Source organism: Pan paniscus, chromosome 18 (assembly GCF_029289425.2).
Source record: "Pan paniscus chromosome 18, NHGRI_mPanPan1-v2.0_pri, whole genome shotgun sequence".
Classification (NCBI taxonomy): Eukaryota; Metazoa; Chordata; class Mammalia; order Primates; family Hominidae; genus Pan; species Pan paniscus.
In genome coordinates this window covers 97,710,695-97,726,185 of record NC_073267.2, presented here as the reverse complement: position 1 = coordinate 97,726,185, position 15,491 = coordinate 97,710,695, and the positions used below count along the sequence as shown (strand labels likewise).

Here is a 15,491-nt window from a genome sequence, read left to right as displayed (position 1 = left end):
ATGTATCTCTTATAGTTCAGGAGGCTGAGAAGTCCAAGGTCCAGGGGCCCCATCTGAGGAGTGCCTTCCTGCTGGTGGGGATATGAGAGACACCCAAACTGGCTTTTATAACAGACCCCCTGTCATGATCACTAACCCACCACGAAGAGAGCCCATTAGTCTATAAATGCACTGAACGCATTCCTGAGGGCTGAGCCCTCATGATCCAATCACCTCTTAATACTGTGACACTGGGGACCAGCTTTCAACAGGAGTTTCAAAGGGGACAAACATTCATGGTAGATACAAAACATGTTTTATGAAAAATACTATAGCTTCCAAAGAACAACAAAACCTTAGTGAGAAGAGGGATAATATTGTTTTACATTTTTACAAATCTCCAATGCCCGGCTTAATTGAAAACAACTAGAGTTTCCTATCTGCTTCCACCTGTGGTCTGCTCCGATACGTTGTTTTGGTCGATGCATATGACAAAAACGCAGCCTCACCAGGGGAAGTAGCTCACGCCTGTAATCCCAGCACTTTGGGAGGCCCGGGGAGGGGGGGGCAGATTCTGTGAGTCCAGGAGTTCGAGACCAACCCGGGCAACACGGCAAAACCCTGTCTCTACAAAAAGTACGAAAAAAATAAAATAAAATGCAGCCTTACAAGGAGATGCAGTTACACAAGGGAAAAGTATTTTAATAGGCTCTTCAGATAATTATGGAGATTCTTCTTTAACACCACACCAAAATGCAACAAGTGTGTTTTATTTTTCCTTAAAGGCTGTTTGCAATATGGAATCTGAACTGTATCCAGGAGCTTCTGCACTTTATGGCTTTAAAATCCATTGGCTTGACTTGTACTCTAAATGGATCTTTTACCCAGGCATGATCCCGCATCGACCATCTGGAAAATGTTGCTTCACCGAGTTAGGCAGCTCTTGCAAATGTTGTTCAGTCTGTAATATTAAAAGCATACGGTTCATCAGCATTAGCACTGGCATCTTATTTACTGGGAGCTCTCGGGCTCACGGTAGCAGAGACAAACTTTCCAAAACTCCAACTTCACTTGACGGCTCAAATCTTATCACTGGCAACAAACACTGTTAGTTGACTTCTTTGAGGTGACAGGCTAACTTCACTCGTTTAGTAAGAGATGTCAGTAACCTGTAAATTATTTTTCTATAGTGTTCCATGAAAAGAGCAGCTAGTTCAACTACAACTCAAATAATCCCTCAGCAACCACCCAACTTCAAAATACAACGAAAGTGCTTTCCGTGGACTTGCCATTTTATCAGAGCAGAATCACTGATTTCGTGAAACAGCTCATCTGCTGAGTTGGCCGGGGCACACCCAACACTGTGCCATGAACTGCTGTCATGCGTCTTGTTAGCAACGGGAGAAACTGGGTACCAGGCACAAGGGCACTCCCTATGCTATCTCTGCCACATATGTATACATCTCAAAATGTTCCAAAACAGAAGGTTTGCAAATAAGTATGTCTTTAGGATAAAAATAACAAAACCCTGCCAATACACGATGTGCCCCACCTGCTACCACCAAATCCTTGCCTGCCAAACTCTTTAAGCACGTTCCAAACCCTCACCCAAGCCCATCCTCAAGTGTGGCTCTTCCCAAGAGCTGCTGAATCCCAAGCAAGCCATCTAGGTCCAGATCCACCATCAGACTGAAATTCATCTCCCAGGTGTCAGACAAGAGCCCCACAAGCAAGCTCCTGACTGCGTGGGCACCTGCACTCGGCCAGTGTTTCGCATCTCCCCTCCCTGTGGCCATCCTCACGGTCCGCGGGGCCTCTGCTCTGCTCCAGAAGCCCCCAGAAGGTGGGCAGGGGGTTTGGCTGGTGTGCATGAGGGCCAGCCCCCAGTGAAGGTGCCCCTGGGGACCGTCTCCCAGGGTGGGGGTAGAAGGTGCCGGGGACACCTGTCACCCGCAGGTCTCCATCTCCTGCCTTGACCTCTCACCGGCACTTTCTTCAGTCCAGGGTTTAAACCCCGTCTAGGCCATGGTCACTCGGATCAGCCATCCCACTCGGATCAGCCATCCCAGCACTTCCACAGCTGAACCCTCCTCACTTCCCTGTTATCTTTCTCCCCAAGAAAACTACCAGGAGTCCCAGCCACCTCCCTGCGGCCCCACCCTCATCGCCCTGCTCTCGCCCTTCTGCATCCCGAGGCTCCTCCCTCTCTGACTCCCCCTCGGCCCACCCCCTCACCCGGGACCTGGGCTCTCGAGTACCCTGGCACCCATCGCTCTGAAGGGTGGCATCGCCCCTCTGCCACACACACTCCGATCTGGCCATCTCTTTGCCCCCAATGCTCCATGCGTCCCTCCCAAAACCACAGGGGCTGCAGCAGGAAGACCGTGGCCGCTAAGCCCTTCTGTGGCTGAGGCCAGCGCTGTTCCTCCAGGGGGCCTCCTCCCCGGAGAGCCTGCTAGTACCAAGCCTGGTCAGCCGCCTCCCTCGCAAGCAGCCTCACACCTCAGCTCCTCTGTGCAGGGCCCAGGCCTCTCCCCATCCAGCCACTGCCTCTCTACACAACCTCGTCTTATTCCTTCCCAGGGCAAACACACTCTAGGTCAGGGGGTGGCACGTGAGGGCCCACAACCCAGCTCAGCTCTCCACCTGCTTCTATGCAGCCTGTGAGCCAGGAATGGGTTTTACATTTTAAAACAGAAAAATAACAAAAGAACAATATTTCATGATGAGAAAATTACATAAAACTCAAATGTCAGCGTCCACAAACAAGGTGCCTGCTTCTCAGCCCAACAGCAGAGTCGAGCGGCTTCACGGTGGCACGAGACATCCCACGCCCCACACAGCCAGAAACACTTACACTCTGACCCTCACAGAAAAGCGTGCCATCCCGTCCTGGGCCTCTGGGATCCATCAGTGAACTCCACAAAGATCTCCACCCCTGTGGGCATGCACGGTGTCACCACCCAGTCCCCAGTGTACGTGCCAACATCATGCTGAGGTTGCTCCCCTCACTCCCAAGGCGCCGCAAGGTTCTCCCTCCCCCATGAGAATTCTCTATGTCTGCAAAGGATGGATCCCGAAGCCTCCACGCATTCTGGGCCTTCCCCTCTGCAAACACTGCTGGGCTGTGAGTTTGTGCCGCTGAGCTCACTGGTGGGTTTTCTACCGTGAGGTTATTAGTCTGATCTCCATTGAGATTAAAATCAACTTGGATGAGAGGCCACATGTTCAATTACAGTCACCCCTAAGCAAGTGGCTTAAGGGGAATAGTTTTTGTTTGTTTTTTCTTGAGACAGGGTCTCACTCTGCTGCCCAGGCTGGAGTGCAGTGGTGCAATCATGGCTCACTGCAGCCCCGCAGCCTCCAATTCCCGGGCTCAAGTGATCCTCCAGTTTCCACTTCCCAGAGCGCTGGGAGCTTTGGGCCACCATGCCTGGCCCAGTGGATGGCCTTTTAAAAAGTGCTTTATACACTACATCCAGAGTTACCCAAATTCAGTCAAATGCTGTGCATAACCACCCGCTAGTAGACACGCATCACAGAAGAGTGGTTTCCACGCTCTCGACTGGGGCCTACAATGATAAGTTCATACACGCATCACTGCAAGTTTCCTGAGTCGATACCTACCCGTTAGCCACTCCGAGCCATGCTCCTTTTATCCAACGCATGCTCCATTTTATCCAGTATTCTTAACACTGGCCGTGGCCCACTCAACTGATTTGGGTTCAGACCCAAAGTGTGAAAAATAATGCCCTCAAAATAAGACCAATGTCAGTTTCTAGGGACTCAGAGTTCAAGAACATGAGGGAACGTGGCACAAACGACCAAGGACCACCACCTAACACGACCTACACCACAAAGAGGAGAGCCAGAAATTATAAGACAACAGGCCAATTATTGCAAACTGTGTTTGCCCACTGACAGTCACAACTGTTGGCTGGAAAACAGGGCACCCAGCCTTCTAAAAACACTTAGGGTGTGAACTTTCTCAATCTCAGGGACGCCTTTCGGCACAAAACGCAGACTGGCAGCGGCAGCACTCTGCTCAGGGACCCACCGCCAGCTCCCACCGACACAAGAGCTGAGCTCACTTGAGGATACGTGGTGGCAGGGGTTGTCCGCATCCTGGCCACCACCGCCCACAGAGCTTGCAGCATGCCATGATGACAGCAGGGACCGTGGCCCAATCCCCCCCGCGTCATCTGGTGAAAGGTGAAGGCGTTCTGCCATATTTACGGGAAGCGCATTCACACCGGCAAGGAAATGCCAAGCGCGCACCCAGTTCTCCCTCCCGGCTCCATCCAAACGCGTTTCTACTTTCAGAAAGATTAAGCTTTGCTTCCAGATATTTGATGACTTTTCATCTCAAGGGAAAAGGAAAATCACTACAGGCCACAACGGCCTTCTCTCAGACACAGAAGGTAACTGGTCATTAGCGAAAGGTTTGTCAGTGCAGGGCCCTGCGGGAGGCCTCCGTGGGCTTGCCTCGAAACCGCCCCAGGTCTCCTGACAGGACTCCACACCAGCCCACCCGGTCCACACAGGATCTGGTCTCAACCACGACAGAATGTGGACACAGACGAGCAGAGGGGAGGTGACTGCAGCCAATACACACCCCCGCTCCATTCTGCCCAGCCTTCCTCAGGTGTTTCACTGCAGCCTCCTCTCAGCCTTTCACCTCCTCGGCCGCCTCTGCTCCATGTGTCCTTCCACAGCTCCCACGCTGTAAGCTGGCAACCTGTGGGTTCCGACTGGAGCACCGCGCCATCCTCCACCACCACTGACCCCTTCCCCAGAGAGACACCTCCCATGGGAGCAGCGAGTCGTGGAGTCTGCTCCACCGTGGACGCTGACGATCCAGAATGTTTAATCAAATTGGACGGTTCTTGACGAAGTGTAGACGCGAAGGATGCAGAGTGGTTCTTTCCAACAGGAATCAAGTTCATGTGACTTCACAGTATCTCGGCACACCATCTGCTGGCAGCTTAGGAGTTAACACTTCCTGCACATTTTAACCAAAGACACTCACAGGATTCTGCCACGGAGGCCCCGGGGTGCTCCTCTCTCTGAGACTTACGGCACCCCTGAGAGGGGGCTTCTGGGACAGCACTTCATCCTCTGCACGGGGGTCAGGATGGAGGGTGGGGGAGAGCGTTTCTCTACTTCCTGAGGATGGAGACATCGTCTCTTCCAAAGGGGCGGGCAGAGTGGAGTCTTGTACAACAGACAAAGGGGAGTCCCAGGCGAGCCCACCGGGACGTGCAGAGGCGGAAACCTGAGCTTGCCTACGACTACAACCAAAGCAGGCTGAGCTCGCCTATGATTACAACCAAAGCAGGCGGCTCTGCAGGCTGGGAAGGCCCCGTACCAATCACTCGCCTCATTCTTCTCCTGCAGGGGCTGAAGGGCCCCCGGTGCAGCTGAGAACAAAACAAGTGTAGCTTTTTCAGAGCAAATTCCAAGTGTGTGATTCCACCCAATACTGTTTTCAACTTCCTGAAACTCCTCCCCACGGCCCCCAGGCCCCCAAAGTTCCGGATGGTTCAGAGCACTTCTGCTGACCAAGTCAAATGATGTCACGCTTTCACCACCATCACCCGTGTGAAGAGAAAATACAGATGTTTATCTACCTCAGGCACAGGGAGGGCCTTCTAAAGCTTTCATCTCATTCTCATTCAAACCCTCAAATTGACTTTCCCCAAGAAGTCTTTCCTTCAAAATGAGGAAATGTTTAGTTTCTCTAGATTGCAGTGGCTAAACTGGTGCTGAGTTACAGTCATTTTCAAGTCAGCCTTGCGACGCCATGTCATGTCAATCACTTAATCGTGTAACTGGAGTTTTTGGGATTTGTACAGTATCATTGCAGACGAGGAACCCAAATGCTAACAAACCTGATGGGGGAGCTGCAAGACCACTGAGGCCCACTGCCCAGCACCTGTGCCTGGAGCCCCCAACCCCCTACGCCCTCACCTCCCTCGAGGTTGTGGGAAGGCCTTCCGTGTGGACCAGGGTGCACACACATCACCTGGCCACCTGCCTGCAGGAAATTCTGAGCCTCCCTGTCTTTCAAGACCTGGACACTTGAGAGGCACTGGCCAGGACTGTGGTGAGCATCCCTCAGTTTGGGTGCAGCATTTTCTCATGATGAGACTGCATTTCTGGCAACACTGCCAGAGAAGTGATGTGTCTCACTGGGTCCTTGGTGTCAACGTCTTATGACTGATGGTGTTACCCCAATCACTTGCTTCACACAGTATCTGCTGGGTTTTTCCACCGAGAGGCTACAGTTTTATTTTTCCCTTTGTGACGTGTATCTTGGGGGAGATACTTCGTGACTATGTAAATATCACAGACAGAAGGACATTAAGGAGACATGGCAGCCACACGCACCAGTGTGGGGTCCTGGAGGGGATCCCGAAACAGCAAGGACACTGGTACAAAACCGAAGTTCGAATAAGGTCTGTCATTTAGGCAATAATGCTGTGAACTTTCTGGCGTTTATATGGATGCCTGGTTACATAAGACGTCAACATTAGGGGAAGCAGATGAAGACAACAGGGAAGCTCAGTGAAATATTTTTTGCATCTTTTCTGTAAAGTCAAAAACTACCTGAAAATTAAAAGCTGACCAAGCTGCAGTCTGATTCTGCACGAGAACCTGGGTGGGGCCTGAAAGTGTGCATTTCTCACCAATACCCAAGTGATGCTGATGGACACAGCTGGCCCCTGGACGCTTGGCTGGCAAGGCTCTGGCAGACAGAGCCCACCGCACTACACACAACTTCCCAGTGACAGTCAGCCACCATGCAGCAAGATCATGCTCCCAGTACGCTCACCACCGCTTCACTGCAGGCCCTCCTGAACCCCAGCAGGGCAGACGGCCCGCTTGGCACACTGATCCAGCGAGGAGCCAAAGTCAGGGTCTTTGCTACCACACGGGTCTGCCGGGCCTTGCCCAGGTACGCCGGCAGCCCTCCAAGGCCACAGGGCCAGAGCCACCAGCCCATGCTGCAATTCAGAGGCGGCTGTGGAACGGTGGCTTGGCACCTCACCCCACTGACTGTGGGCAATTACCAAGGCCACAAGGAAGCAGGAAGGTGGAGTGAATAGAACAGGCTTGCAAATTCCTGCTCAAGGGGAGTGACTGGCCGCACGGGTGACCTCCTCTCACCCCATTATCATCATCTTTAATAGGGTGTTATCAACCCACAAGAAAGAACACACTCCTGACAGATGCAGAGGACCCGATCGGGGCAGAGGGAAAGCACCGGGGGCACAGGCGTGGGGCTCCAAGCCTCGCAGAACCCTGCAGGCAGGCCAAACCCGCACCTGCCAAGTCGGTCCCGCACAGGAGAGCTAACTCCCCCACCGCCAGCAAAGGGGCCTTCCTAGAGAAGCGGAACAGCCCAGAGAAAATATCTGCAAGTTGGTGCTCCAGGTCCCACGGTGACAGGCTCCCAATCACCCGAGGGGAAACTGGACTCTTTCAAAAGCACCCCACAGACCTGGGGCTCTCTGCCAGCTTCCTCCTGCCTCAGACAACAGTAAATATCAGTATTTGAGGAGGACTTGCCATACAGAGGAAGAAGCCAACACTTTTTTTAAGTGACATTAGTGGAAACAAGAAATTAGAACAAAGGAGAGCTGGGAAGAATCCTTATTAGTTTCCTTAGAGTCATGGAGATGAGGCACTTGTGTAACAATAAGCTACTATGAAAAAGAAACAAGACAAATACATGCTTGGACATTAAAAATTTGATTGTGAAGACATATTAAAGCCCTCTCCCAGAAATGAGAATAAACAAGACACAGAAGGAAGGATAAAGACTCAACTCCAGGGCTCCACCTAGGACGTCCATCACAAACAGGAACTCCTAAGACAGAAGAGCAGAGCTGGAGAGGAAGAACTTCTCAGACAGAACAAGGGAACTTCCCAGAGCTGAAGGACAAAGCACCAGAGTCAGAGTCCCCGGCGGAGGAATCCACACACCTCAGCACACACAAGGGTAAAACATCATTAACACCAAAGAGAAGATCCAAGAGCGTTCAGGGAGGGAGAGGGGTCTCCACAAGGAGGAAGAGCACTTGCCAGAGGTTCCTGTGGAAACGAACAGAGCCAAGATGAAAACATTCCTGAACACACCCAGCCACAGAAGAAAGGAAAATATCAGGCTCGCTCGTGTGCAGGCTAACCCATCCAGATGAGAAGGACAGGGGCTGAAGGAGGAAGGGGACCTAACACTATCCTTGAGAATTTAAAACAATGTAAGGAGTCGATGGGAACAGAAAGTGCCAAGAGAAAAGCCATGACTAACAGAAAAATCCACGCTGTACAGGAAGGGTAACACTCAATTTGTCCGTGAAGAGAACAGTATTTGCATAGGCCTAACACAGACAGTCCAGGGGATAGAAGAGGTGGGATATGACAGAAGGGCTCCATCACCCCATCGTAACAGAAAGACAAGGCTATGTAATACAAAATATCAGCTTAGAGCTAGGTGCAGTCACTCACACCTGTATTAACGGCTACTAAGGAGGCTGAGGATCACTTGAGCTCAGGAGTTCGAGTAAGGCCTGGGCAACATCGGGGGATCCTATCTCAAGAAAAAAATAAAAAGGATCAGCTTACTCAGAGCTGTGGAGAATGACCTAAAGAAACCACTCAAGATGTAAACCTCTTTGAAGAACGGGGCTGAGAGGTGGGGCAGGGGACCACTGCTTTTCATTTTAAGTCTTTCATTGACATTCCTATTGTATACATTATATGGATTAAAATACTAAATATATGGGCTTTTTTTTTAAGAACATAGGCTTCAGACAGACTGAATTCGAACCCTGGCTCTGTAAATCTGAGCAAGTCCCTTAGTGTCTGCGGGCCTAGTCACCTCATCTGTAAAGTGGGGGCAGCCTCTGCCTCCCGGGTCATGATGAAGCACCCCAGATGTTGAGCTGCCCCCACGCAGCGTAGAATCACAAATGGAAGCTCTTTTTTAAAAAGATTAAAGCCCCAGGCTGGACAACAAGGCAAAACCCCCTCTCTACGAAAAATACAAAAATTAGCCAGGGGTGGTGGCATCTGTGGTCCGAGCTACTCAGGAGGCTGCGGTGGGAGGATCACTTGAGCCAGGGAGGCTGAGGCTGCTGTGAGCCAAGATCACGATACTGCATTCCAGTCTCGGGGACAGAGTGAAACCCTATCTCCAAAAAAATAAAAATATTAACGCCAATGATGACAGAATCCAACATCGCAAGATTATGTTCTTATTTTAATCGCCAGACACGGGAAGTGGACCCACATACAGAATTTTACCGCGTTTTGGTGTTTTCTTCTAGCACTGGATATCTGCGAGCTGCGTGTTAAATGACCAGATCCAGTTTTTATTTGACGTTTCCTGAGCTTACTCAGAACCACTCACTACTCCAAGTTATTTTTCTGTCCCCTAAGAACTTCCAGCTAAAAGTGGACCCTACAACTGCCTCCTCTTATCAATTATTTACTGTAGTGCGAGTTCCAGCATCGCCATCAGGCCCTGGAGTACATTCCTGGGCAGAACAGGCAACTCCAAACAGGGCAATTACCTGTTCCACATCAACAACTGTGTGACCCGGGCCCTCCCCGGTCAGGGTGCAAGCTCGCTACCCTTCAAAGCCCACACTCGCTCCACTTGCTCACAGTTCTTCAGGGATGATGTATTTCTCCAACAGCAAGACAACCCCTACCATCTCATCAGTGAAAAACATCAGTCCTCTATCAAGGCAATCTCTCCAATTTGCTCACACAGTGTGGATGGAATGTCATCTACTTTCTGCATCCTAGGGGGGAAAAAAAAGGCCACCTTCCTTAAGGACTAGATCACAGAAATCGCACAAACGTGCTGGGGAGGGGGCACCCCGAAGTCCTCGTTCATCGGGGCCCCTCGGGGGACGGGCTGGGGTCCTCGCCGAGATCTGCGGTCGCCCCGAGAGCGCCCCTTCCGCTGCCTCGCCAGAGACTTGCGTGTGCAAGTCCTGGGCTATGGGGCCCCGGTCCACAGCCACGGAGGAGGCACAAAAACGATGCCTGTCGCTCCCGCCTGGCTGGCAGGAGCGACCCCCTTGGGAGACTTCGGGCCCCAGAGGAGCCCGGGCGCGGTTCTAGGCCTTTCCAGTCTCCCCGCCGTAGCTCCGGGTCCTTCCCGCGGGGCGAGGCCCGGGACAGAGATCGGGAGCGCGAGGCCCCCGGGCTGGGCTGCGGCAGCGGCGGCTCAACGGACGCCGGGCGCGGCGGGGCCGTGGGTGCGGAAGCGAGGAAGCGGGAGCCCCTCTTCCGGGGCGCGGGCGGGGACGGGGAGCGGGGCCCGGGGGGCGATCGCCCGGCCCGGGCGGTTGGCGGCGGCGGGGCTGCGGCGCGGGCGGCCCGGCGGGCGGGAGGAGGAGGGAGGAGGGAGATCTCGCTCTCGCTCTCGCCCCGCGGGAAGGGGGAGGCGGAGGCGCGACCGGCTGCGGGAGCTGCAATTACCGTGTGGGCTGCGGAATTCTCGTGGTGTTTGTCGGGGAGATGCGATAATGGCGTCCGTCCTCGCGAGAGAAGCCGCCGCTCTGCGCAGGCGCCGCGAGCCCCTCCCCGCGACGCTCGGCCCCCGCCCTCCGCGCAGGCTCACTGGGCGCGCGGGCCCGGGGGCGGGGCACCCCTGCGGCAGTGAGGCCAGCTGCGCGCGCTTTTCCCGCTCGGCCTCCTGGTGAGCATGCGCAGGCGGCCTTCTTCCGCGACGGTACCGGCTTCCCAGGGCTTTTTTCCCCCCGTTTTTCGCCCATGCCCATGGCCTGCGTGAGAAAAATCACCTCAGTGGACGGTCTGAGGAATTTGCATCTTCTTTGAGACGGAATGAATACGCATTAACTCCCTCAACTACTACACCTCCCAGGGTGCCCTGCGCAAGCTGGGAGCCATGCATTCCGGGACTCGTAGTCCCTGCGTCTGGGCCATGCCTGCCGGGACTTGTAGTCTCTCCGGACTCCGGTGGCCCGTCCTGTCCCCGCACCAAGGGTTGCTGGGACTTGTAGTTACGATGTTTCAGGTGGGCTGTGCGCCCCCAGCGGGTCCTACCTGCTGCTGCGGCGGGTCCTGCCCTGAGGTTCCGGAGCGCTTGGTGGCGTTTTCCCAGACATAAGTGGTCAGGGGTCCCCAGTGTCTATCCAGAGGGGCCTGAGTGCACGCGCGCGGGAGTTAGCACACGCGGCAGTGATTATGGTCTTAGATAAGTCCTATAGGTGACACATAATATAAATAAGTGATGCCGGCCGGGCACGGTGGATCACGCCTGTAATCTCAGCCCTTTGGGAGGCCAAGGCGGGCGGAACACCTGAGGTAAAGGGTTCGTGACCGGCCTGGCCAACAGGCGAAACCCTGTCCCTACTAAAAATACAAAATTATGCCGAGCGTGGTGGCGGGCGCCTTGTAATCCCAACTACTCGGGAGGCTGAGGCAGGAGAATCGCTTGAGCCCGCGAGTCGGAGGTTGCAGTGAGCCGAGATCGCGCCACTGCACTCCAGCCTGGCGACAGAGCGAGACTGTCTCAAAAAAAAAAAAAGTGATGACGTGAATGTGCACACGTTATATCTTATGTAGAATAAATGTGCAAATATGCGTTTGTGGGTAATCACAGGAAAAAATTCCCAAACCATAGCGCAGTTCCCAGAAATGTCATTCCTGGTTATCTCCCTCTGCTTATCTAGGATTACCTTGCCTTTCATTTTCTTCTTTATACTCGCCTCTGTTTCCTGAATTATTTGCTATGAGCAAGAATGCCTTTGATCTCCCAAACACAGGGCGAGGCAGCTATTTTCACTGGGAAAAATAAAATGCTGGCCGGGCGCGGTGGCTCACGCCTGTACTCCCAGCACTTTGGGAGGCCGAGGCGGGCGGATCACGAGGTCAGGAGATCGAGACCATCCTGGCTAACACGGTGAAACCCCGTCTCTAATAAAAATAGAAAAAATTAGCCGGGCGTGGTGGCGGGCGCCTGTAGTCCAGCTACTCTGGAGGCTGAGGCAGGAGAATGGCGTGAACCCGGGAGGCGGAGCTTGCAGTGAGCCGAGATGGTGCCACTGCACTCCAGCCTGGGCAGCAGAACGAGACTCCGTCTCAAGAAAAAAAAAAAAAGAAAGAAAAAGAAAATGCTTTACCTTGAATTTCCTGCCCAACTCCCTTTTGCCAATAATAAAAACAGGATTCAGCGCAGTCATGGGCTATGCGACCTTGGGCAACCTTACCGAGTTAAAGTCTCCTCCAGAATTAGGCTTGGAGGTTCCACTGAGGCTGGTGGCTGGGTTACTTCGTGGCAAAAGTGCCTTACAAACACTCCAAGGAGGAACCTTGGCAGAATGGCAGCGCTGGCACAGGTGTTGATCTGAAGATGGGACTTGTCCTTTTTCAACATGAAGATCAGCTCCAAAGAGATTAGAAAAATTGCCCAGCGAGGCCGCAGGGCTGGAGAGAGGCACAAGCTGAGTTTGCAGTCCAGAACGCCTTGCTTAGAGTGTGGAGTCCACTCACATGGAGGGAAAGGGTGCGTGCGGTAGCTGCCACAGAATATTCCCTCCGGCAGTGGGGACAAAACATGTTCTAGGGAGGCACGCCTTTTGTCTCCACCTCCACCTCAATCACGGCTGCATTCAAATATTAATACTTGCCCATGTAAGAATTCTTAGCATCCACGCCGGAATATCTGGCTTGAAAACAGACAAACCTAGGGTGATGTCGTTCCTGTTGTTTCAAAACATTCCCAAGTCCGTGTCTGGAGCTGCATTTCCCCTATCCCCAGGCCTTGGGCAATGCTGGGCTCGGCGTCATGAACAGGTGTGAGTGGACGAGAGGAGGAACTTGTGGGCAAAGGTGAATCCATCTGTGACCATCCAACAAGCTACAGTGAGGTTTGTTGAAGGCCACTGCTGACTAGGCATGATCAGAAATTAAGCCAATCAAAACTATGATTGTGCTGCAGTTAGTGATTGTTTTGTTTTGTTTTGTTTGCATCAGGGTCTTGCTCTGTCATCCAGGCTGGAGTGCGATGGTACAATCAGAGCTCACTGCAGCCTCTACCTCTCGGGCTTAAGTGATCTTCTTGCCTGAGCCTCCAGAGTAGCTGGGACTGCAGGCATGCACCACCACCATTGCCTGATTTTTTTTATTTTTTGTAGAGTCAGAGGTCTCAATATGTTGTCCAAGCTGGTCTTGAACTCCTGGACTCAAGCGATCCTCCCGCCTCAGCCTCCCAAAGTGTTAGGGTTACAGGCATGAGCTACTACACTTTTTTATTTTTGATGGTTTTGATTTAGTTTTTATTTTGCTGCTCAGGAAGCTAAAAAAGGAAGGCATTGTTCAATATTGGCATATAGTTGATTCACCGTAATTTTAAAAATGAAGTAGCTAGTCATCAGCAAAGACAGCTGTCTATAGTGAAGGTTCGCTTACTCACCAGTCGGTACAAGGATCCAATCTGGCCTGGAGTTAATGAAGTTACAGTCACATTAGTGAGGGCATTATAAGAGGAGCGGGAAGTGCACTCTGGCCTGTGTGGCACCAGATATGGGGGCCACTTACAAGTGTGTGCACTAGGCCATAAGTAAAGGTCACAGAGGTCCTTTTGTCAACACCTCGAAATGCCCACATCAAGAAAACCCTGGAACCTTCCGACGGTTCCTCTTTCTGAGAATGTCACTAGGGTGGAGAAAGAGAAAGTAAACACGATGCACTCGGTGGCCCAGGAAAAGCCCAGGAGGCCGAGTGGAATGCTGGAACGCTGAGCCTGGTTGTTCTTAAGTGCGAGGACTTGGAGTTTGCCCGGCCAGGGCTAGAGTCTGAGCCTTCCCTGGGCAAGTTGCTGAGGCTCTCAGGCCTCGCTTCCCACTCTGGGAACTGGTGTTTAGATCTCACAGCTCACAGGGATATTGGGAGGGGTCCATGGCATGGAGGTGATGAAGCGTTTAGTAGAGAGTCTGATTGCGGATGTGCTCATGTTACCATGGGCTGAGTGCCCATGAGCCGGGCACATTTCAGTGTAATTCCTATTCTTTGTGAAGAACAGGAAGATAAGAGAGGTTGAGCAATACACCTGGGGTCACACAGCCACAGTGGGGGTAGAGACGAGAGGAGGCAGGTGGTGAGATGTGGCAGCAAAGGTAGTGAAGGCGCAACTGCGTCCTTGTCAGCGAGGAAGGGGTGTCGTCTTGCTCCTGAGGCAATGGGGAAGACTTTACAAAGTTTGGGGCCAGAGTGGGTAGGATCAGATTTGTGTTTTGAGAAGTCCATCTGGCGGCCTGGCGCAGTGGCTCACACCTGTAATCCCAGCAACTTTGGGAGGTCAAGACGGGCAGCTCACCTGAGGTCGAGAGTTCGCAACCAGCCCAACCAACATGGTGATACCCCGTTTCTACTAAAAGTACAAAATTAGCCGGGTGTGGTGGCACATGGCTGTGATCCCAGCTACTCGGGAGCCTGAGGCAGGAGAATCGCTTGAACCCAGGAGGTGGAGGTTGCGGTGAGCCAAGATCGCGCCATTGCACTCCAGCCTCGGCAACAAGAGCGAGACTCTGTCTCAAAAAAAAAGAAAAGTCCATCTGGCTGGAGTGCTGGAAAAGGAATGGGAGGAGGAAATACATTATCCTGCATGAATTTGGGGAGAGCAGTGGAGAAGGCTGTGACAGGCTCCAAGTGAGAGACGGAGGCTTGCTGCAGGGGGTTGCAGTGCAGACAGGATGAAGAGAAATGGACAGATTGGAGAGGTTCCACAGAGTGAAATGCACAGGGCTTGCCCATGAGCCCGATGCTGGGGACTGCTAAGGGAGAGGGGGTGTCCAGGTGCTGTACTGGATGGTGGACGCACAGCTCCAGGAGATGGGAGACCGGACGTCATGGCTACCCGCCCACGGTCGTGAGGACTGTCCCTGAAAACACATCTTTGCAATTGTTCCCCCAGGGGGGCTCCTTCTGTAATTCATCCTCCACTCTCCACACCCCTCCCCCGACTTTGCCACTTCATGCAAGGGCACTGTAAGGGTTTGAAGGTCTCACTGGAAGAGGTCAGCTTTGGGGTGAACTAGAGCCCTGAAAGGAGACCCCACTGGAAAACAAGATGATGATCCAGGGGTGACGGGAGGGGGTGGCAGTCAGCACCACTCAGCCCCTCCTGGCATGGATCCCACCCTCTCCGGGGACGGGCCACACACTCTGGGCTGTCGAGAGAGACCAGGACCTACCCAGTCACTGCTGTGTGGATACGGTACCCTCTGAAACTGGAGAAACAACCTACGCTTACCTTACCTTCCTCACTTGTAAAGTGGATCGGCAAGGCCTCAGATATGGGGGCCGCTTACACGTGTGTGCACTAGGCCATGTGTAAAGGTCACAGAGACCCTTACTATCTGCGTAGTAACATGCGTTTGAAAGAGAGAGGAGAGAGAGAGAGTGGCATTGCTTCGGCCCAGCGATTTGGCTGATTTCTCCTTTGTCTTGGCCAAACATACGGCCAAGCA

At 52.9% G+C, this 15,491-nt stretch overlaps 1 protein-coding gene across 24 annotated transcripts in view; it reads right to left on the bottom strand.

Moving 5' to 3' along the window:
* Positions 1–10,613, bottom strand: part of BANP (BTG3 associated nuclear protein) — a 125,498-nt gene extending 114,885 nt beyond the window's left edge. For 12 of the 24 annotated variants that reach the window (XM_034940881.3, XM_055099895.2, XM_034940876.3 and 9 more), the window contains exon 1: positions 10,477–10,613. The gene's annotated coding sequence lies outside the window, so the exon portion shown is untranslated. Of the gene's footprint in view, positions 1–4,594; positions 5,441–9,557; positions 10,418–10,476 lie in introns of those variants that run through there. The other 12 variants (XM_063597818.1, XM_063597820.1, XM_063597812.1 and 9 more) reach the window with 10 other exon arrangements.
* Positions 10,614–15,491: the final 4,878 nt, after the last annotated feature.